This window comes from Topomyia yanbarensis, chromosome 3 (assembly GCF_030247195.1).
Source record: "Topomyia yanbarensis strain Yona2022 chromosome 3, ASM3024719v1, whole genome shotgun sequence".
Classification (NCBI taxonomy): Eukaryota; Metazoa; Arthropoda; class Insecta; order Diptera; family Culicidae; genus Topomyia; species Topomyia yanbarensis.
In genome coordinates this window covers 335,734,822-335,754,980 of record NC_080672.1, presented here as the reverse complement: position 1 = coordinate 335,754,980, position 20,159 = coordinate 335,734,822, and the positions used below count along the sequence as shown (strand labels likewise).

Here is a 20,159-nt window from a genome sequence, read left to right as displayed (position 1 = left end):
TTTCTGTTCTGACTTTATAACTGATTCGCTCCAGAATACCTATCCGTCTTCATTTCTCTTAGTCTTAAATTTGCCGAAAATAGCCAACAAAATCGATACAGTAGAATCTTGCGGAAATTAAAACATGATAACATAAAAATTATTTAGTATAAGAGGCCATTAGATGTGATTTGATTGGTGGTCTACAGTTCAAAATTTTGCGATTGAATGTCACTGTTGCTGTTGGCAACGGAAAATATTCAAAAATATTCAAATTCGCCTCCGCTAAACTTTCAGAATAGGTAAATTTGTTATCTAGCACGGCACAAGTAAATGATTCCGCAACAGCATTCGCTACTAGCTCGCACGGAACATACAAATTATTCCGAAGCAGCTTCTCAATGAGCGGCACTACCAACATGCTCTTATGTCCTGCTCTGTGTCTTACACACGCAGTGGCGGATCCAGAAAAAAAAATCGGAAGGGGCTCGAAATTTCGAGTTTAAAATAAACATTGTATAATACGTCATACGAAAAACCTCACTTAAATCAGTATTGGCGGTCTAATTTGATTTGAAAAGATTTTGAGTTTGAAACTAATATAAAATTCAAACTGACATCAAGTTGAAAATTTTCGGGAGGTGTCTGGACCCCTAGGACCCTTCCCCAGCATCCACCACTGAAGACACGTCTGACTGTGGCACATATATTTATGCATTTATGTTAATTTGCATTAAAAGTTTTTGAACAATTTAAACAAGTTTTACATAGCAAACAAGGTATTGGTAGCAAGCATTGAACATTTTACTTTCGATTTGTGAAACAAGATTAGCAATTTGTTTAGTAAGGAGAAAGTTATTAAGGTTTAAAGTGTACGTAACGCTTTCGTTTTGAATATATTGAAATGACACCTAATATAGTCAAGAAAGCCGTAAGCTCTACGTTAAAACCACTGTGCAATATAATGGAGTGTTCTCGGTTGTGGACCGTGGTTTGTTCCATAAGACCCGATTCGATCATTTGAATGCTACGCTCTATATACCGTTTGAAAGGTGTGGTAAATGGCCAACTTTCCGCCTATGGCAGTTAATTGTTTTTGTTTTAAACGAAATAGTTTGGCCAACAAATAGAATTTTTTTTTTCACCGTTCGCAGCAAAGAAATTTTTCGGTCATAGCGCAGTTGGTAAATCGATTGCCGTGTATGCTGAGTTCGATTCCCAACCCAGCACACAGGGTTTAGAGATTTTTCCAAATAGATTATTCTAACCCAAAAAAGAGTCAAATGACCCTAAGGTTAAAACCTCTATATGTTTGGAAGAGTAAACTTTCAATAATAATTATATAATAATTAGGGGGATTCACCAATAAATTTATTTCATCAAAAGATGCACTGTTATATTTTATAAAACCTCAAAGGCACTAATCCTCCGGAATAATGTGAAACGGTCATGAAAGTCGTTTTTGATTGTTGATTTCAGTTCACTTGACTTTAAAAGTGCATACCTTGAAAACGAGACCTATACAAAATCTAATTACGCCGTTCAATTCAGCACTCAAATATTCACCACGTATATTGACATTGACTAAACATTTTTATTTTTAGTAATTTTCAGTCCCAATTCCTATAGTATTTACGATTATTTGTAGCCGAAGTTCTTACATAGTCCTTACAAGCGTGACAGTTTCTACGGCAAATGGTAGCGTCTAAGTCATCAATACCATGTTTTATAGGCTGTCTAAGTTCACTACCACTAACAGTTTTGACGCATGCTAGGATCTTGTTTAAAGGTTTTGTGGCGTGCTCCCCATTAGACATCTTCATAAATACGATTCGGCCTTCGTAGTTGCCAATACGAGCAAAATCAATTTTGCGGGGTTGACGCCAATTTCACGATACACGAGTGGGAATGGTTTTGGAGTAGCGATGTTTCGGAGCATATAATATCAAAAAACAGTACTTGTGCTTAAAAAAAACTGGCGAGTCTCACGGTTGCAATTTTTTTCCTTCTCGCATTTTTTCTTTTATTTTGGACTTCTAGACTCTCGACTTGTTATTTGAAATACTTAGTTTTAGGGGGCTTTGGTTTAAAAAAATTATCGACGTACTGCACTTGGTGCCAACAAGCATTATATACTAGCACACTAAGAATTTGATGAACATCAACAGTAACAGACACAAATCGGATTGATTCAATCAGTTCAATGCATATAATTCCCTTGATCATGATTCCAATAAGAATCTTTTCAGAGGCGCCTTTGATTGATGTAAGTCCTGGGGCCCGTCGCGGCTGTCGACGGCCCTGATCTGACTATAACGTCAAAAAAGCGCGGCTCATTAATTTTATTATCATAAGAATCAACCGAGTGACCTTTACCGCTTGTCATATCGTGTTTTGAATCTAATCTCTCACAGAACATTCATCGATGCATCACTAGAATGCGGTATACGCAAATAACTTTAGCTTAGCTAACTGCTGCGGTGCGTTTAACGTTGCCATCTACTGGCTTTTCTGAATACGTAGAACAGCAGGGCAAAACAATCTACTGCGCCTTAGATCTGTGTGGTTAATCTGAGCCACCTGTGAGAAGTAGGTATTGAATTTCAAACGTGTTCGGTACGCGCCCCTCCAACGAAGTATGTTACTCGATGCTGAACTGCTTCACTGAATCAGCAGAATTCATCGTTTAAAGCGGGTTGGTTTTTTGTTCAATCATTCGCACACATTTAGCTAAACCATGTTTCAAGATCACAGCGCCATTGATTGGTAGCGTTGTCGTTACTTCCTTTAGCACCTCGAAACATCTCGTGATACGGGTAGTCTCAAATGCGTGGTCTACATTTTGCGGCTAGGTGCGAAACGTGCAAGTCAATGATCTTGCCATTCTACATATTCATGCTATAATTAATACCTCTTGTTTTCGCTACAAAGCGCATACGTTTACATTTAGGAATGGACCGTTAATAAAAACAGTTTTAACAGTTTTACACATTGACCCAATTAGTTTAAATGACGCATGTAGGCCAATTTTCAATTAACTCCAGCTACCGAACTATACAAATCAATAATCAAACATCAATGATTGAAACATAATTAAATACAGATTTGCAAATATAGAGCACCGTTTGATGGAAACATGATAACGGGACCCCCTCCCCCCCCCTGCTCCATTTGCAACTACGACTCCAGTTCAGTTCATTTCCCATCGGGTCAATTATTTATGTACCTTAAAAATGCTTATCAAAGCGAACATGATGAAACGATATCAATTATCTGCAGTGATTAGTGTTTACGCTAGCTTCTGATCCAGTACATACCAATAATACATTTTGTTTCTCGTTTGATTACAGGTTTGTACCGTCCCTAATTGTGTGCTGTGTAGCCTCTGAGTTTGATTCCGGCATTTGGATCTACGAAAAAAATAGCATCTGACCACGACAAGGTAATGCATACCAATCTTTCGACCTCCAAAAGTTCATAGACCAAAGCTCCCAGTAGTTGCTGTGCTGTGAATAGTTATCATCAATAATACTGCAATAATCGCTGTCGCACATCGATTGGGGCTAGTTTTGCTTCCTGGCAGTAACTGATTCGCTTTTACGGTTGGCCGATCGCTGGGTGTATAGACTATTAGCTATGCGGTGTTGCTCAAGCGTAAAAATCGCCCGTACCTGCAAAGATTATGATCGTGTCCTGCCGGTGCTGTTGATGAAGCCGCCGGACAGCCGCTAATTTCAGCAACCTTTCGCTCCGCAAGTTGTCGCCGCGTCGGTGTGCCTTACCTAGGGAGTATGTTTTTAGAGTTTTGTCTTTGCATGGCATAAGTATGCTTGCACCGCTGTGTTAATGGTAGGATGCCGGTCGATGTAAGCTCTCTTGCAAACTGTGCCATCTTTCCATCAAAGCTGGCGGGACGGTATCTTGGCACAGTTGTCTAAGGTTGTGCGTTGAAACGATGCCGCAGCCGGTGGCATCGGACAGAGTGACAGAGGACGACGACTGCTGCAGATAAGTTCACGTAGTGCACATAAAACAGCGAAGCGGATTTGTAGGTTGCTGAATGCGTGTGCCTGATGTTATCTCGGAAACATGATTATGTCCTGATGGGGGAATGTTTCGATCTAACCATCCCTCCTTCATCAACATCGTTGAGTGTGATGTTTATTATTATGAAATATCGTTGGAATATTTCAGATTTTTTCACCCGATGTGGCAAGAAACTGTAAAATTTGACATAGCACTCGTGAGGGAGTCTAGTATCAAAGTATTTCTAATTCCGAGTGAAAATGCCTTTCCCGTTGCATTGCAAAAACAGAAACCCAATCCGGATTGTCCGGACTCGTGAGGTTTTTTTGTCTAGCTATTTTTTAAAGTAGGTCCATGTAATTATGCTTTGAGGATCCAAATAAGAATTTGGGAATGTATTTAACAAAGTTTAACTAGGATACAATCATGGAAATATTGAAGCCTAAAATCGATCTAACAAAACTCATTTAACAGTTATGTGTCCAATTACAAAAACACCTTTAACAGGCCAACGAGGGTACCCGGGTACCCACAAATTGAAATGCTCATAACTATGGCTTCCGTTAACCGATTTGGATACTTTTAGATGTTTTGGATTCAGGAACTCGTCCACTTTTTGATTCTGTACAATAGAACCGGAACAATGGATCCGGTTTTTGGTAATCCGGATTTTCCGGAGTAATGTTCCAGTACTAGGATATGATTTCTAAATTTTAAAAGTGTCCTAGCAATATGAGCATCAAAACTCATCAAATTGTCTCGGAAGTCTGTTATTTATTGTTACGGGACCCTATGGCAATTTGAAAAATGAAATTGGAATGGAATGGCCACTCACGGCCCCACGGGAACCTGCTCCGGAATGTCCGTTCCGGGGTCAAATCAACAAATGGTTCCAAAACCACGAGATACAGCCTACTGATGCAATTCCAAGAATTTTGATACCCATATTGCTAGTATTCCATTGAAGTTCGCAAATAGTACCCCAGCACTGGAACCTGCTTCCAGAAACCCGGATTCCCGGGAACCGAATGAAGTAACCCGATTTATTTTTAAACAAGTCCAAAAGTGGATAAGTTCCTGAATTCAAACGGTCAAAAGTATCGAAATCGGTTGGATGTTACCTTAGTTATGGGCATTTTAGTTTTGTGGGTACCCGGGTACCCACGTCGGCCTGTTACGTAGTAAAAAAATTCAGGAGCCCCTCCTTACTCCCACCCTTACTATATCAACAATATTATTAGCCCAAAAGCTTGACATAGTGATATTCTAAGATGTCACAAAGTTTAAATTTCCAGCTAAAGATAAAACATAGGAATTTAATTAATTGAAACTTAAAAAAGTACCCGGGTACCGCGTCGGACACACAACGGTTAATAGAAATAATTATAGAAATAATTATAGAATAATTAACAAAACTTTTAAGTCGAATAGTGTACGTAATCAAGTCCGATCGTATCATTAAGCAGCAACAAAATCAGAAGGTGTTGAAACAGTGTCTAAATATGAACTAAAGAAACGACTTGTTACGTCTATTTGTGTATGCTAGCGACCATGAACATTGCAATAATAGCTTGTAAGATCTGTACAGTACATGATGATGGGGCATAGGGCGATCGTATAAATGCTCATATTTACTTTGAGAGCAAATCCATCTTGTAAAGTTTTACGTTTATTGTCTTTGTTTGTGATGATTTTGCAAGTTTTTATTTTTTCAGACTGCAAACGTAAATAAAAGCTTTCATCTTGTTTGGCTAATAAAAATATGATAATATGACGATGAATATGAATATGATTATATAAACTTAGCAATGTTATTAAAAAATAGAATTAGATGGTTTTAGTCACATTGGAATGTGTTAGTATACCGATTTATTTAAATAAAGAAAGATACGCAAATATAACGAAACAATCGAAAATCATCACATTGTGGAGCGGATCCTTTTGAAGTTTATCAAATTTGTTTACAAAAAGCAGTCAATCACATTTTAATTAGCTTTAGTCTAAACTAAGATTATTTTTATTGAAATTGTAGTTAAATTTTAGGTTTACAAAAAAATTTCGTATCACACCTTCGAGTGCTATGTTGAGCAACAAATTAGGAAAAGTATCGCCATTCTTCATCCCCTCAAGAATTTCTAATCTAAACTTGAATCTAATTTTAATTGCAATTAAAATCAATATTCAGATTTCCACACTTCAGTTAATCACAGTTTATTGAGCTACCAAACCTATTAGCAGCATCATATGTTCAACAATCGATGACCCAGAATTTATAAATCTACATGTCCCGAAATTGCAAACAACAAGAAAAAACTACTTACCAAACTAATGCATTGATGAAAGTAAACTGACGAACTCTTTTGGACTGCTATTGGACAATGATTCAACGCCGAAAGGAGGAATCTCCGTGCGTACTGTAAAACTGTGCACGCTAAATTTAATAATCCAGATTAAGTTTTCCTTCCTTTATTCACTATTAATGTAAAAGATCTTCGGCTTCGCAAAACTTACATCTAACCTCGTGTTAAATAAACGATTCGAAAATTTCTTGAGACTGCCTTTCAAAGTTCTTCAAAGGGCCATTGAACATTGATGATTTTTTCGAATTGATTTATTTGACAGTAAACATTTGACATAGGAAAATTCGCAAAAATTTATTTGAATATTTGTTCCCTCTGTGAACGTTTTATTTATTTCTGATGGTTGGAAACTTGCAAAAACACCAAAAATTCTGATTTCTTAAAGACACTTTGACTATCACACATTTCATGTACATTCCAGCCGCAAATCTGTGGCTGTAGTTTCAAAAAAGCAGTTGACGCTAGGTTGATCTGGTTGATGGGTTGTTGATTATGGTGCACGTAATTAGATTTGAATTATCGGTCCAAATGTCATCGCGACAATCGTTTTGCACAAGTTGGTAAAAAATGCTTTTATGATCTGTAGTTGAATGGCTGGCGTCCAAGAGAGGCTAACCCACATTTTATTATTTTTTATTTCGATTATAGAGGTTTTGACCTTAAGGTCATTCGCCTCTTCGGGTTAGAAAAATCTCTTATGAAAAATTGCTAACCCTATGTACGGAGTCGGGACTCTAACCTAGGTGCGCTGCGTACAAGTTGGAAATGGAAAAAAACAGAAAAAACAAGCAGAGTTGTTTCATGACATCGAGCGCTTTATTTGATAATTTCATATTAGTTCGGAATTCAGTTGCTAGAGAGGTGCTGTTATCAATTTTTTTAATGGAACGAGATAGAAAGATGATCTCTACGACAAAGTTGTATGTCAGGTAATTATAAGTATATCTTCTGAAAATACTAACTTTGTAGGTCCTACAAGTTTTGAAATATGGCGCATTTTTGGAAACATAATCTGTAAGTGAAATTTTTAACCAATAAAAAAAACTCGAAACGTACAGGACCTACAAAGTTTGCATCTTCAGAAGATATATTTATAAAAAATGATAAAACCTACAACTTTCTCGTAGACACCACATCTCTATCTAGCTTTACTAAAAAGTTGATAACAGCGTCGCCCTAGCGACTGAACTCCGAACCATCCAAGTAACCATAAGCATTAAACCATTGCACTTGCGGCTATACATTTGCACTAATGTTCCATTGAAACTCCATTACAGCATAAACAATGAAATAAAGCTCTATATAAGCATAAATAATGCATAAATGCACAGCCGAAATATAGCATTATCGCTTGCTCTATATGCGTATATAAAGCTGATATAACGCGTGAATGCTTCAAGGATCTAAGCATGTAAGCTTTATATGTGCATTTAGTGCCATTATAGAGCAAGTAGAAAACCGATATAATTCTATTGTAATGCTGTGGGTTTATTCGTTTTGCGACCCTTCTTGAAGATTATATTCGGCATATTGCATTTCAAACGCAGCGTACTTACCGTGAAGCTCGAGGCAAGGTACTTCAGTTCGAGACTTACTAAAGGTAATTTTCGTAAAACATTCATATCATGTAAGAACGAAAATCCATTAAGGATATTCATTACAATACAGTAGAAGAGAGTCAATTACGGTTTTAAACAGAACATTTTATCTTAAAATTTTTCCTTTTTGCTCATCATACCAAATGGAAACATAAGAAATGGTTATAAAACTATGGCGGACAATGATAGCCAGCTAAAGCTTTCTAATGGCATTAGTAGTGCCAATATTAGGCTTTCAAATTTGACATTTGTATGTTGGTGCTATATAATAGCATTAGTACTGCAAAAACGACCTGTCAATCTTTGCACAGTAACAGCACTATATTTCGCCTTTTCTGGCATAATACCAGCATTATATCAGTATGTAGGGCTTCACGGCTCTTTAAGACTGCCATATATGTAGATGTAAAGCTAATATTAGGCTACGTTGTAATGCTTATCAGTTACTTGGATGGTACGCTTCAACCAAATCAAACGCTAGGTGCCATACAGCAACTTTTCCGAAGACACCATAACTCCATAACGAAAGATAATAACTGATTCCGCTTTTTTTTTTAATTTTTCGACCACAATATACCATTTTTCTCTTGATCCCTTTAAGCTCGGTCTAATTTAAAATTGTAATCGTGCAAGAAATATATATTAGATAGAAAAAAACCATACTTTGCAAGTATGTGAACGACACTCACCTTCAGGAACGGCCGAAACGTCAACGTTCAATGCAATCCAATTAAAAACAGTATTATATTGAGTTCACCGATATGTGAGCTATAACATAACACTTACTAATGGCGAATCGATCGACCACTTTTCTTGAAACCTCGGAAAACGAACGATAAAACTCAAATTCCCATAAAACACAATGTGGGACGTCAGCTAATACTGGGGTTGTCAATTTTGGAAAAAAATGTGGGTTGGACGCCAACCATTCAGTTGTAAAAGGTTCTTTTACATTCTATTTGCCGTTTGCAATCGATAGCATCCAGGTATACTTCATAAGGCGACCACATTCTTCCTTTACCATCATCTGATTTCTGTTTCAATTTCGTCGCACTCTTAAGCTAAATTTACACCGAAGTGTGAAGGCTCGCATTTTCTGTACATGAATATTGGTGTCCATACACGTTACTGAACCGTCATTTAATCGGATCGAATAGGTGTAAATAGTGCTTTAAGCTCTAGGCCCGTGGCTAAATGGATTCTCCTGTTATTCAGCTGATTGTAAAGTGGATGTCGAACAAGATTCGTCATTGAAGAATTCCTGTTGAAAATTATACACATTGAACTCTGTCGAACCTTATCTGACCTTCTTTCGGATCAAAGATAATCCGCTAAATATTCTAAACATTTCGAATGCAGAAATATTCTGCTGTGGAAGATATCTCGAAAGCTCACTCTGCTAAGCTCAGCATTGTGATATCCTATCTAAAGCAAGCAAATAACATTACTGGCGTCAAGTATGTTGCAAAGGGCTTCTGCGTCCACATGACCGCTTAGAAAGTTGAGATCGACGGCGTGCTCATCGGTTCGAGTTTGTCTGGCGTAGATCTATTCAAGCAGGGAGTTAGCTGTTTTTAGAACCCCTTACTCAACTAAGCAAAGTTTTTCAATGGCAGAGGCTCAATGTAGTATGTGCGCAGAGAATCTTTATGATGATTCTTACATTAGGGATGCTGAAAAGCATACCTATTGTTTCGATGCCCTGCATACAAACAGTGGCCGGAGGATTTGAAGCGTTCCCTTGAAAGACGCTTTAAGCACACTTTTGCAGAAAAACTGAAGAAAGCTACATCATTCGCCGCGACAAAATATTATGCTCTCTTGGCGCTGGAAAAGTGCGACTCTGACATCCTCGTGCGTCTTTTACTGCACCAAAAACGCAAACCCTTGGAAAGGCTAAAAATTTTCTTTTATGAGACCACCAAATGCAACAGCTCAAGGAAGCGCTAAGTATACAGCCTCTGATCTTAGTAAGTTGAGATCAAACGAGGAGTTCCCAGTGCCATCAGGTAGACCAAAAAGGAGTTCCACATCTCAACCAGATATTCAAATTAATCTAGACCTGGGTTGAGTGAATTTCTGGTTATTTCTGGACCTTATGTCCTAATGTCCCGGACGTTACGACGTACATTATTTTGGGACGATATGACCTGCGACATTATGAAGCGGTTCTTATGCGTCACAATATCCGAACCTACAAGTGCGTCATAGTGTCAAGGATATCGACTGATATAAGATCCGAAATCGATTGTGCGTCATAACGTCCGACATTATCTTTAAATTGGTTTCCCATGATGCACCGATCCAGCTTAAACAGATAGCTATTGTGTAATCCTTTCTGCACAAACAAAAGGTTTAGGAATGTGGTCTTGAAAAATACAAACCGAAACCGAGACAAAGCGCCTAATCGCACGCCGCACCGAGATTACAAAACACCCGAACTGTCTAAGAGTCACGGTACGAATGAATGATGTATCATTGTCCTTGACCTAATCTGGTAGAGAATTATAAGGTTTCATATAGGTGGTACTGTGAATACTTTCCTTGGAGAAGTATTCTTATTGTGGTTTTGAAAAATCTAGTTAGAAGCAGAAATTTTGATGAGTTTGAGATAAAAATAGATAAGAAATAATTCACCAATGTTTAAGTTTCTCAAACAATACACAGTCGTAAATCATAGCATATACTTAAATCTTTTTTCTAGGCTACGTTCATCAATTTCAAAAACCGAATTGGAAGGAACGTGTTAATTTTGTTGTGCTTATCCCGTTCTGCGAGCACCACGAGTCTTTATTGTGCTGATGCTCTGTTACCGCTGAGCGTGCGTAATCTAGATTTCCTTTCACTTTTAAACGCTGTCTCTACTAGAAACTATGGAACTAGCTGCTGAGATTATACAAACCTATTTATTGAAATGATTCTTATCGTTTTAAATAACTGGCGATATATTTGAAGGCAATATCAAGTATTTTCATATCGCCCATCACCTAACTTACAAAAAAATTGATTAAACCTTATTTTACAATGGTGCAGTGAATCGCTGTTCGGTTTTAAATCCGATGCTATATACATCATCTTGATTTGAAGATTCTGCCTAAAACTTATTTCATATTGCCATGTGCTGCTCCTTGAAAACTCACTTCAGAATGCTAATTCACCCAAATTAGTGTAGTGTCTGTTATTGAACAAAACCAATCTCATCCAGTCCAGCAGAAGAAAATCCGACCGCTATATACATACCTACTAATTTAACAACGTTGCGTCTAAGCGTGAAATTAATTTACGCCTTACGCCATTCGAAATTATCGCGGCTTAGCAAACGTGACCAAATTTTTAAACGCAACTTTTAGCTATATCGGAGATTCCAGTGAGTGAGCGAGTGTGCTTCAGAAGGAACGGAAAGAATTTCAATGGTTTCCTCTACTGGAACGATTCGGGGCAGGTAGGCAAATTTAATTTTCACTTCATTGCAAATGCCTCGTTCTTCGTCTAGTATGCCTTTGTTTGCCTATTTTAGTAGCAGCTGAATAACAAGTCATATCTCAGAACAATATCATAATCGAACCATCCAAATTTAAACGCTGCCGACCATGATATCCGCGACGTGGACTGGAATGTGGCGCTTCAGCCAAAGAACCGCTACTCCACTAGTGACCCGAACCGTTTGAATATTTCAATTTTCTCATTGGGGTGGTAATGGTTTTTTTTGTCGGAAAAGCGAACCATTATAAATGTAGCAAAACAAAATCGGAATGGTTCGCTTAACTATAAAGCTAAAGAGCCACTCAATATTGTTCCGTGCTTTGAACGATCCTTCGTCTGAAAACAGCTTGAGAAATGAGTAAGCCTAATAATGCGGATGCTTTTGTTTCTACGCGGTTAACTGTTATCAAACCAATCGGGGCTTTTAAAGACGCTAAGATTTCAAAATAAGTTCAAGGTGGCGTCGGTGCGATGGCCGTGATTGGTGCCTGTAAGAAGAATGGAAAGCTATCCGATAGACGTACACAACCATTTTCTTGAAAGCTAAATTTGCTACACTAGAATTTAAGCGGTACTTGCGAGCATGGAGGAACAATGAAACCTCACAGAACTTGAAAGTGATTTCAGATGTTGTGAGTATGTAGCTTTGATTGCTCTGGGAAATGCCCCTGGATCGATGCAGCATGCCGGCCGGCTTTGCGTTGGAGAGTGTGCAAGTGAAGGGAAGCGTGTACATACGATACACTTCAAGCGTTGTTGTCGTTGCCGTCGCCGTCGTCGTCGTCGTTCGGCGCGGTATTTTGAGTCGATGAGGCGAGAAATAGATTGGCGGAAGTGGCGAAGCGGTTGTTTGTGTTGAAGGATAGGTGTTTGATTGGTAGGTGTCAGCAAACGATGAACGATTCTATAGTGGATTTCCTGCCGGTATGGTCTGGTAACTTCTGCTAAATGTACTGCATGCGTCTCGAGTCCCATTCTGATTGAATGCTAATGATGCGAAATATGTATTGTTGATCTCGCGATTTCATGGCCGCCGGGAGAATGTAGGAAGTATAAGATTAATCGTTCCTATGCATTTGGGGGAACTGGGGCATGTTGAGGTAAACATTTCTGAATATTTTTTTTATTCCTGGCTATTTTCTTAATCTGTTAATCAGAGAAAAAATAAAAGACGTTTGTAATCAAATGGCATCACAAGGAAAGTTCGTCAAAAGTCAACTATTCAACCGATCGTTTTCAAACTATCAGGGAATAAAATAACACATATTATTAAACTTTTCAATTTCATAGTCCTATTTTTATATGCATGTACCTTTCTCTTAACACTGCTCATACAGTCTTATACAACGCTTGGGCCAACTTGTTCTGCGTGGAATTCCATTTTTCCGTATTTCTGCATCCAATTTCACTTTTTTAGGATGTTTCCGAAGTGCCTGATTCGATGTGGCCCAGTATTTCTCGATTTGCCGCGTATCCGGTGCGTTCGGAGGATTATGATCTTTTGGCATAAAAGACGTAAAATATGCCATCTTTTGCCTTCAAACTGTCCACATAATAACAAATGAATGTTTTGGTTGACGAATGAACTTATATTGCCTCTGTACTCAAACATTCGATACTGCATGAAATTTCAGTAAGTTGGGAAGTGAATGAATGAGCGAGGCATTGAAACTGAATGTTGGTTTCGGTAAATTCAACCAAAAATAGACAAATGAGTTTAATATGTAAACTACGGCCTTTTATCGTTCCAATTGCCACGAAAGGAGTGTTACGTTTTCCACACGAGCAAATTGCCTGTCAAACCATGTATTTTGGGCATGTAGACATCTTCTGCTTTCTAACTTCCTCAGGGACGTAGAGTTTATGACGAACAGTGATGAAAAGGAGCCCAATAAGCTGACGTAAATCAGATTTCGCATACGTCTAGTCATCCATGAAAGACAATGCGGTTTCGTCAAGAGTTGAGTGTGGAGTTTCAGCGCACATAATATCCCCACTGCATTCTGTCGTTTTCGCGATTTATACATGTGGAGTTTTTTCAAGTTTCATGTATCTTGCACGAACGTTTTGCTTAAATGGAGTTTATGTCACCACGTTCTCTCACTCAACTATTTGGATTTCTCTTGAAAGCTACTGCTATCCGCTTGTGATCCTTCGCACTATACGGATATCCATTTTTTTACGTCCTTTACCAGCTTCTTTCTAGTGGTACTGCGAAGGAGATCCTGGAAAATACTAGGTACGTGTGTAAAACTTGTTAACATCGCTGATGTTCTTTGGACTCCATTTTTGCAACGGTTGTACAATGGCTAGTAAAACTTAGTACACCCATTACTTGTTAAATAGGAGTATCCAACCTGACACGTTAGAATCTTTTGAACGCTCTCATTGTGTTGCAGAGTTCCATAAATTTGTTCGGTATATCTTCACAAGCGTAAATTAGTTTTTTTTTATCCACCAAAGACAACGGTAACGATGCTTAATGATTATGAATTATATAAAGAACACAGGAATGCACCGCTTTTATTTTTGTCGTGTTCATCTATCGAGATTAGTGAGTCTCAGCAGCAAAACGTGGTGCTTAGGCAAAATACGGTGACCATTGACTTCTGGTCTTTTCGTATTAGATCGAGCGTTTGTGACAAGGAACATTTGCTGAAGGTGAAGATGAAACATAAACTTTTGAAAGTCGCCTTTATCCTGTTCAACCACGCAAGGCATTGTGTGTTGATGATTTGACAACAACAACAAATTTGCCCAGGCAGAAAGACTTTGCATAACAACTTAAAACATGTGGTTTTGTATGACAACGCTTAAATCACGATCATAATATAACGGAAAAATTCAAGTTAGTCTACAGGGTTCGGCACCACTTACTTGCAAAGTAGCCATTGATAGATTCATGTCGCAATTCGGAGAAATGGAATCTATAGCAGAGGATACACGAAGGAACTACTTGACAGGTATTTTAAATGTGCACGGAGAACGAAAATTAGGCTCAGCAGCTAAAATCGTAGTTAAATTTCTGTTTTTTATTAGTTATAATTTGAGACAACTAAGAGAAATTTGATTTTGCTAATTTGAATTAGTTGTCTTTGAACCCTCTAAATATATCTAAAATGTTAGTTGGGATTGCTGTTTTTCTTCTTGAATTGGAGGAAAAAATGTGCTGTCACTTTTAGCACAGACACACTCCTTTTATATTCAACCACTTTTTCAGAGAGTTCAGCAATAATTATTGTTGATTGCAACTAACATACATTGCTAAATTCAACAACAATGCTTATTGAATTCAGTTCTAGTTTTTGTTGATTTTACCCAATATTAATTTCTGATTTCAGTATTTTTTAGACAATTCAACAAAAGTCTTTCCTGTTTTGAACTAATGTGTTTAGTTGTTTGTACCAAATCTTTATTAGATTCAATATTTTTTTTGTTGATTTCAAAAAAACATTTTTCTGAATTTAGCATTTTTTTTGGTAAAATCCACCATTTTTTGGACACGGCATTTCGTTTAATAATACCATTTCGACTTTATTGCTATCTATGCAAATCAATTTATTTCTCTTTATTTTTCACATATCTAATAGTTATTTGATAAAACTTGTCATATAGTATCGGTTGCAATCGATTTGCAACGCACAGGATAATAGCAGAGTTAGAACTTCTTACAAAATATAATCTTTTTGGAGTCGACGATCGAAAATAAAATAGCTCAATTGAACAAAAACAAAAAACAACGGGGTACTTATTATAATACCTAATGAGTGAACGAGATGCTATCCTCAACGTCTATACACAACTTTAGCCTTCATACTACCTAGCCGTCTATTCTATTGGCTATTTGTTCGTTTGAAAGAGTTCAAAAATACACATGAATAGGCATATTGTTATTACTCAATCCGAGATTCCAATTGGTCGGAATGACAACACTTAATCCATTTCAATCAATGGGCGTTAGTTCTTCTTTGCAAGCACTTCACTTTACACTCAAGAAATGTTGTATTCCAAAGTCTCGAACTCATATAACAACTGCTCTTCACATGTCCAAAGTGTAGGTGGCTAGGTGGCTATACTCTGCATAGTCATCAATGCTAGAAAAAGAATAGATACAACAAAGGGAACATTTTTTCACATATATGTTCAAATACTTATCTGACAACACCAAAACTCTCTTGGACATTGCGGCTTATATATAACTGTAATACACATTATTGAAATAAATAATATAAAATAAATTGAACATTTTACCACCGAGAAACTTGTAGAAATACTGAGGATTATCATTTGTACCAGTTGTACCATACTGCTACTTGTGTTCCAGTCCAAAAAAATCATTTGTTATATTTGATGCTTCAACTAGAATAAAATTTGTGAAGCTTTAAAAAAATCTAAAAATTTATAAATATGCAATATTTTAGAAATATTTGTGAATGTGGCAACACTGGTATGCAATTTTTTCATGACCCAATTTGCCACTTACCATATACTATACAGAGAAATCCAGTGCTGCAGGTGAGACGGTCCCGAAATAACTTCCGTTCACATATTTAAATAAGCGAAGCAATTTGAATTTTCGCTCCACTCAATAAAAGAGATTATAACTACTAGAGGTCGCTACAAACATGTCAAAGTAATGGGATACAATATGCTAGAGCGAGACCCCATGTTTCAGCTCGTGAATACATGGAGACAGTAGCGCTTTGCTTCCTCTAGTAGTTATAATCTCTTTTCACTCAATTCATAAGAATTGATTTGCACTTTCACATCAGATTGGTTACAACGAAGCAAAATACACTGCGTTACATAGCGTTACATTTCGAGCCGCAGTTTGACCGGAATGACGTTTGTGCGCTCTTTGTTTATTGCTGCTGATCAACTGTTTAGAGAATCTTCGAAAAATAAATGTCATTTCGGCCGAACTGATGCTTGAAAATAACGCTACGTAACACAGCGTATTTTGCTTTATTACTTTAACTAATGAAAACATTGATAATCACTTTCACTTAAGTGACGACGGATAAGAGATCATAAAACCTACGTACCATAAGTTGAAAGCAATCTGGCAAACAAACGATTGACGTGTCGAGTCTTTATCCAGAGGGATTCAGCGTCTTTAGTTTTGATTACTTCAGCAAACTGTCAATTCGTCAACAAAATTTTCACGAATGGAACAAAGCGGAAAAGGAATTATTAAGCTCCTAATACACAACATAACAGAACAATGCATTATGTACAGGTGGGGCATGATACTTTGGTATTCGTAAGATGAATTTTACATGAGTGGGGTATGAAAAAATAACTGTCATTTCTCAACCAATTTGGTAATATTCAGGCCGATAGATTCGGAACTAAATAGTCTCTAAATTTTCAATAAAACAAAGACGCTTTTTTGCAAAACTGTCGAGCAAATTTCATAACTTTTATGAAAAAATCATAAAAAAATTGTTTTCATATTATTGGCACAAAACCGACTATTTATTAAACAAATGGACAAAAATAGCAAATGGAAAATTCATTTTATGAATGCAAAATCGGTTAAAAAATGACTACGTAGCAAATTATTTAGTGCCGAAAGTCCCAAAAAATTGGATTTTGCTATAAATCTATATTTTAGAGGTATACAATATTTATCATATATTATTTTGTGTTGCATTTGATGAGATCTACAACTTATACTAGGTTACTTGAAAAAAAAACAAAATCACTGTAGCACACTTATTTTGCCTCTAAATAGTAGAACATTCTAGTTAGAGTATAGCCAAGACGTATCCAAACGAGCAGAAATCTGACGTATTCCTATTGTGAATACATGAAATTTCATGTTCGTTTGGGTACGTCATGGCTTCATGGCCACACTCTACCTAGAGTGCTCCACTAAATAGACTTTTCTACGGCTTACGTACGTACACGTCACATGACACTAATACTACATCACTAACAGGTGGCAAATAATGAACGGCAAAGGCAAATGGGATTGTTTTCAACCAAGAAACTGTATTAGTGTTGGTGAAACCGACCGACAAGAACTCAATGCCAACGCAGGGTTGCTACTATTTTTCAAAGAATATCTGGTAGATCAACTAAAAATGTCTGGCAAAATCTGTCACTTAAAAGCGACCTCAAAGTCATCAATATTTATCAATCGATTTTTTATAAATTTTGGAAAATATGCCCCAAATTTCCAAAATGTGAGTGCAAACACTTCTTCAATTTAAAAATCAGGCAGAATGAGAGGTTTGTCTTTTTGTCTGGAAGCTGCAATAACTCTTGCTGTGCCAGATAAATGTCATAATGGCATCCCTGCGCTTACGTTAAAACTTCCATCAATATTGTCGCGCTTATAATAAAATCTCACATTGCGGGCGTCTGAAAGGCGCATCAAATATAGCCGCAGTTGCTCCGCAAGCAGATTCAGTGGAGCTTTATTTTTCTGCCAGCTGTGTGCTTTTCGAAAGCTTCAAGGAAAAAGCTGCCTATAAATTTATATAGGCGGCTGTCACGCGCCTATCTCAATTGAGCTTTCATATAATCGCATATCGAGTGATTATTCTGCAAGGCACAATAAATGTCTTTTAAATGTACACCCAGCTGATTTTTTATAATATTAGGTTTGTTCCAGTACCAGGAGAAACTGGAAGTACTCCGGAGCAAACAGGGAGAAAAACGTTCCTGTATTATCTTCTTCCCTTTTTCTTCTTTTGGTAGCAAACCGGAGTGAAAAGGAGCAAGAATTTTTTGCTCCGGAGCAACAGGGAGTAACTTCCGTGTACTGGAACAAACCTATTGTTCGTCTTCAACTTCAAGGTCTTCTCTATCCTCTAGAGGCTTCATTCCCTGCCAAAAAGTAGTGCCAAATCTGCAGATATGTGGTAATTGCATATTTTACAGCTATTCGGATATTTAGCATCAATAGTATTCTATATAAACAATTTTTATGGCAAATAATTGTGAAATGCAAGCAGGTTCTTATACCGTGCATTTATTTCATGGCATTCTCCCAGCAACAACGTTTTTTTTTGTTTCAAATACCTAGCATGAAGATATTTGCTTACTATTTACAATCTTTTCAGATTTTTGCTACGTACCTGGCATCTCTTTGTGGAACGGAAGAAAAGTGGACTTGGGAGGTTTTATTTATTTTTGTAATATTAACTGTTAGATACAGGGATGCCATTATGCCAGATTTATCTGGCACAACTGGAGTTTTTTGCAGCTTCCAGACAAAAAGACAAATCTCTCATTCTGACAAATTTTTAAATTATAGAAGTGTTTGCACACACATTTTTGAAATTTGGGGAATATTTTCCCAAATTTAACAAAAATCGATTGATGAGTTTCGATGACTTTGAGGTCGCTGTCAAGCGACAGATTGTTCCAGATATTTTTAGTTGATCTGCTAGATATTCTTTGAAAAATGTGGCAACCCTGGTTAGGTGCCTAACTAATTTAGTAATAATTCACATTATTCACAAGACGATTGTAGATAGGTTAGACCTGGATATGCTAACAAGTTTGTTTTGCTCTGCTCATGCGGATATACAACCTGTCTGACGAACATCTTTCGTTTATGTGGTTCGATTAATATTTGATTGAATCGACGATTTTGTCGGACGTTGCTCCCCAGTAAACTAAGGCGAAATAAAGATTCGTCATTTGTAAAAAATTATCCGAATGGAAGTCCAAGTCGATACAGAGAAGTAGGCGACCTACCGTAAGTAACATATAATACCCAAATTATACATTGTCTGACAAATTTATCTGGATAGTAATCGTTAATTCTTCACGGGTAGTGCATCGGCTGTTCTGATTGCATCCTCTTTAAGTGCCTCGACTTACCAGCTAGCCAGTCGGAATAAAATGATTATTGGAGAACATTTCGAATATGCTTATGCAGTTGGATACGTTCTTCGACAAATTGAAACAAACTCTTGGCGTAAAGCAAGTGTCACTTCCAGGAGTATCTGAAATGAAGAATGGTCGCAGCAATCTTTAGCTTTACTACAGTGTAGTTGCTTAAGAGCATAGATGTGGTGGATTACAAACTGCTCATCCCAGTGAAAACGCACCAAGTAAAACACATTTTTGTAGAAAAGGGCTGCAAAAAGACTGGTTAATGTTTCTTACACAGAAAAATGAAACCAGGATATGGGTCATTATCCCTTGATAAAGACTTTTGCTATGATCTGGATATAGGAAGATAAGGGCTTTCGGCCTTCAACACAATCGCCAAACAGTATAATAAAATCAAATGGCAAAGCATTTCACTCCAGCTGTAATGTCATCTATATCCAATGCGCCTTCTTAGAACATTTGCTGGTATCGAGACGAAGTAAGACGATTCCGTTGTAAGCTGGACAATAATCGACCCCCCCCCCCCAAGACCAAGAACTACGTAGGCTTTTGGGATAGAACCCCCCGCCCCCTCATTCCCTTCGCAGACAAACGTAGACCTCCCGTCTCACTTTGATTCTACGTGATTTATGAATGGGAGCTTATTTTGCATCTACAGAACGAAACTGCATCAAATGAAGACTTGATGTGCGCTTCGTGAAATTGATTAAAACGGTATGGAGCACGTTTTGTGCAGTAATGTGAAATGATTTGTCTCAAGTCACACGCCACGTCAAACAAGGGTGGTGGCTTAATTTTACTACTTACTAGCAGAATTCAATTGCAACAGATCTTAACTGCTGCAAGTACTTGGTTTATT

At 37.4% G+C, this 20,159-nt stretch overlaps 1 protein-coding gene across 4 annotated transcripts in view; it reads left to right on the top strand.

The window, feature by feature from the left end:
• The window catches only part of LOC131691974 (putative ferric-chelate reductase 1 homolog), a 125,325-nt gene that overhangs the window by 82,260 nt on the left and 22,906 nt on the right, over positions 1-20,159 (top strand). The window contains exon 1 of one of the 4 annotated variants that reach the window (XM_058978790.1): positions 3,401-3,421. The exons of the other annotated variants lie outside the window; for them this stretch is intronic. The gene's annotated coding sequence lies outside the window, so the exon portion shown is untranslated. Of the gene's footprint in view, positions 1-3,400; positions 3,422-20,159 lie in introns of those variants that run through there. 4 annotated transcript variants of the gene reach the window in all.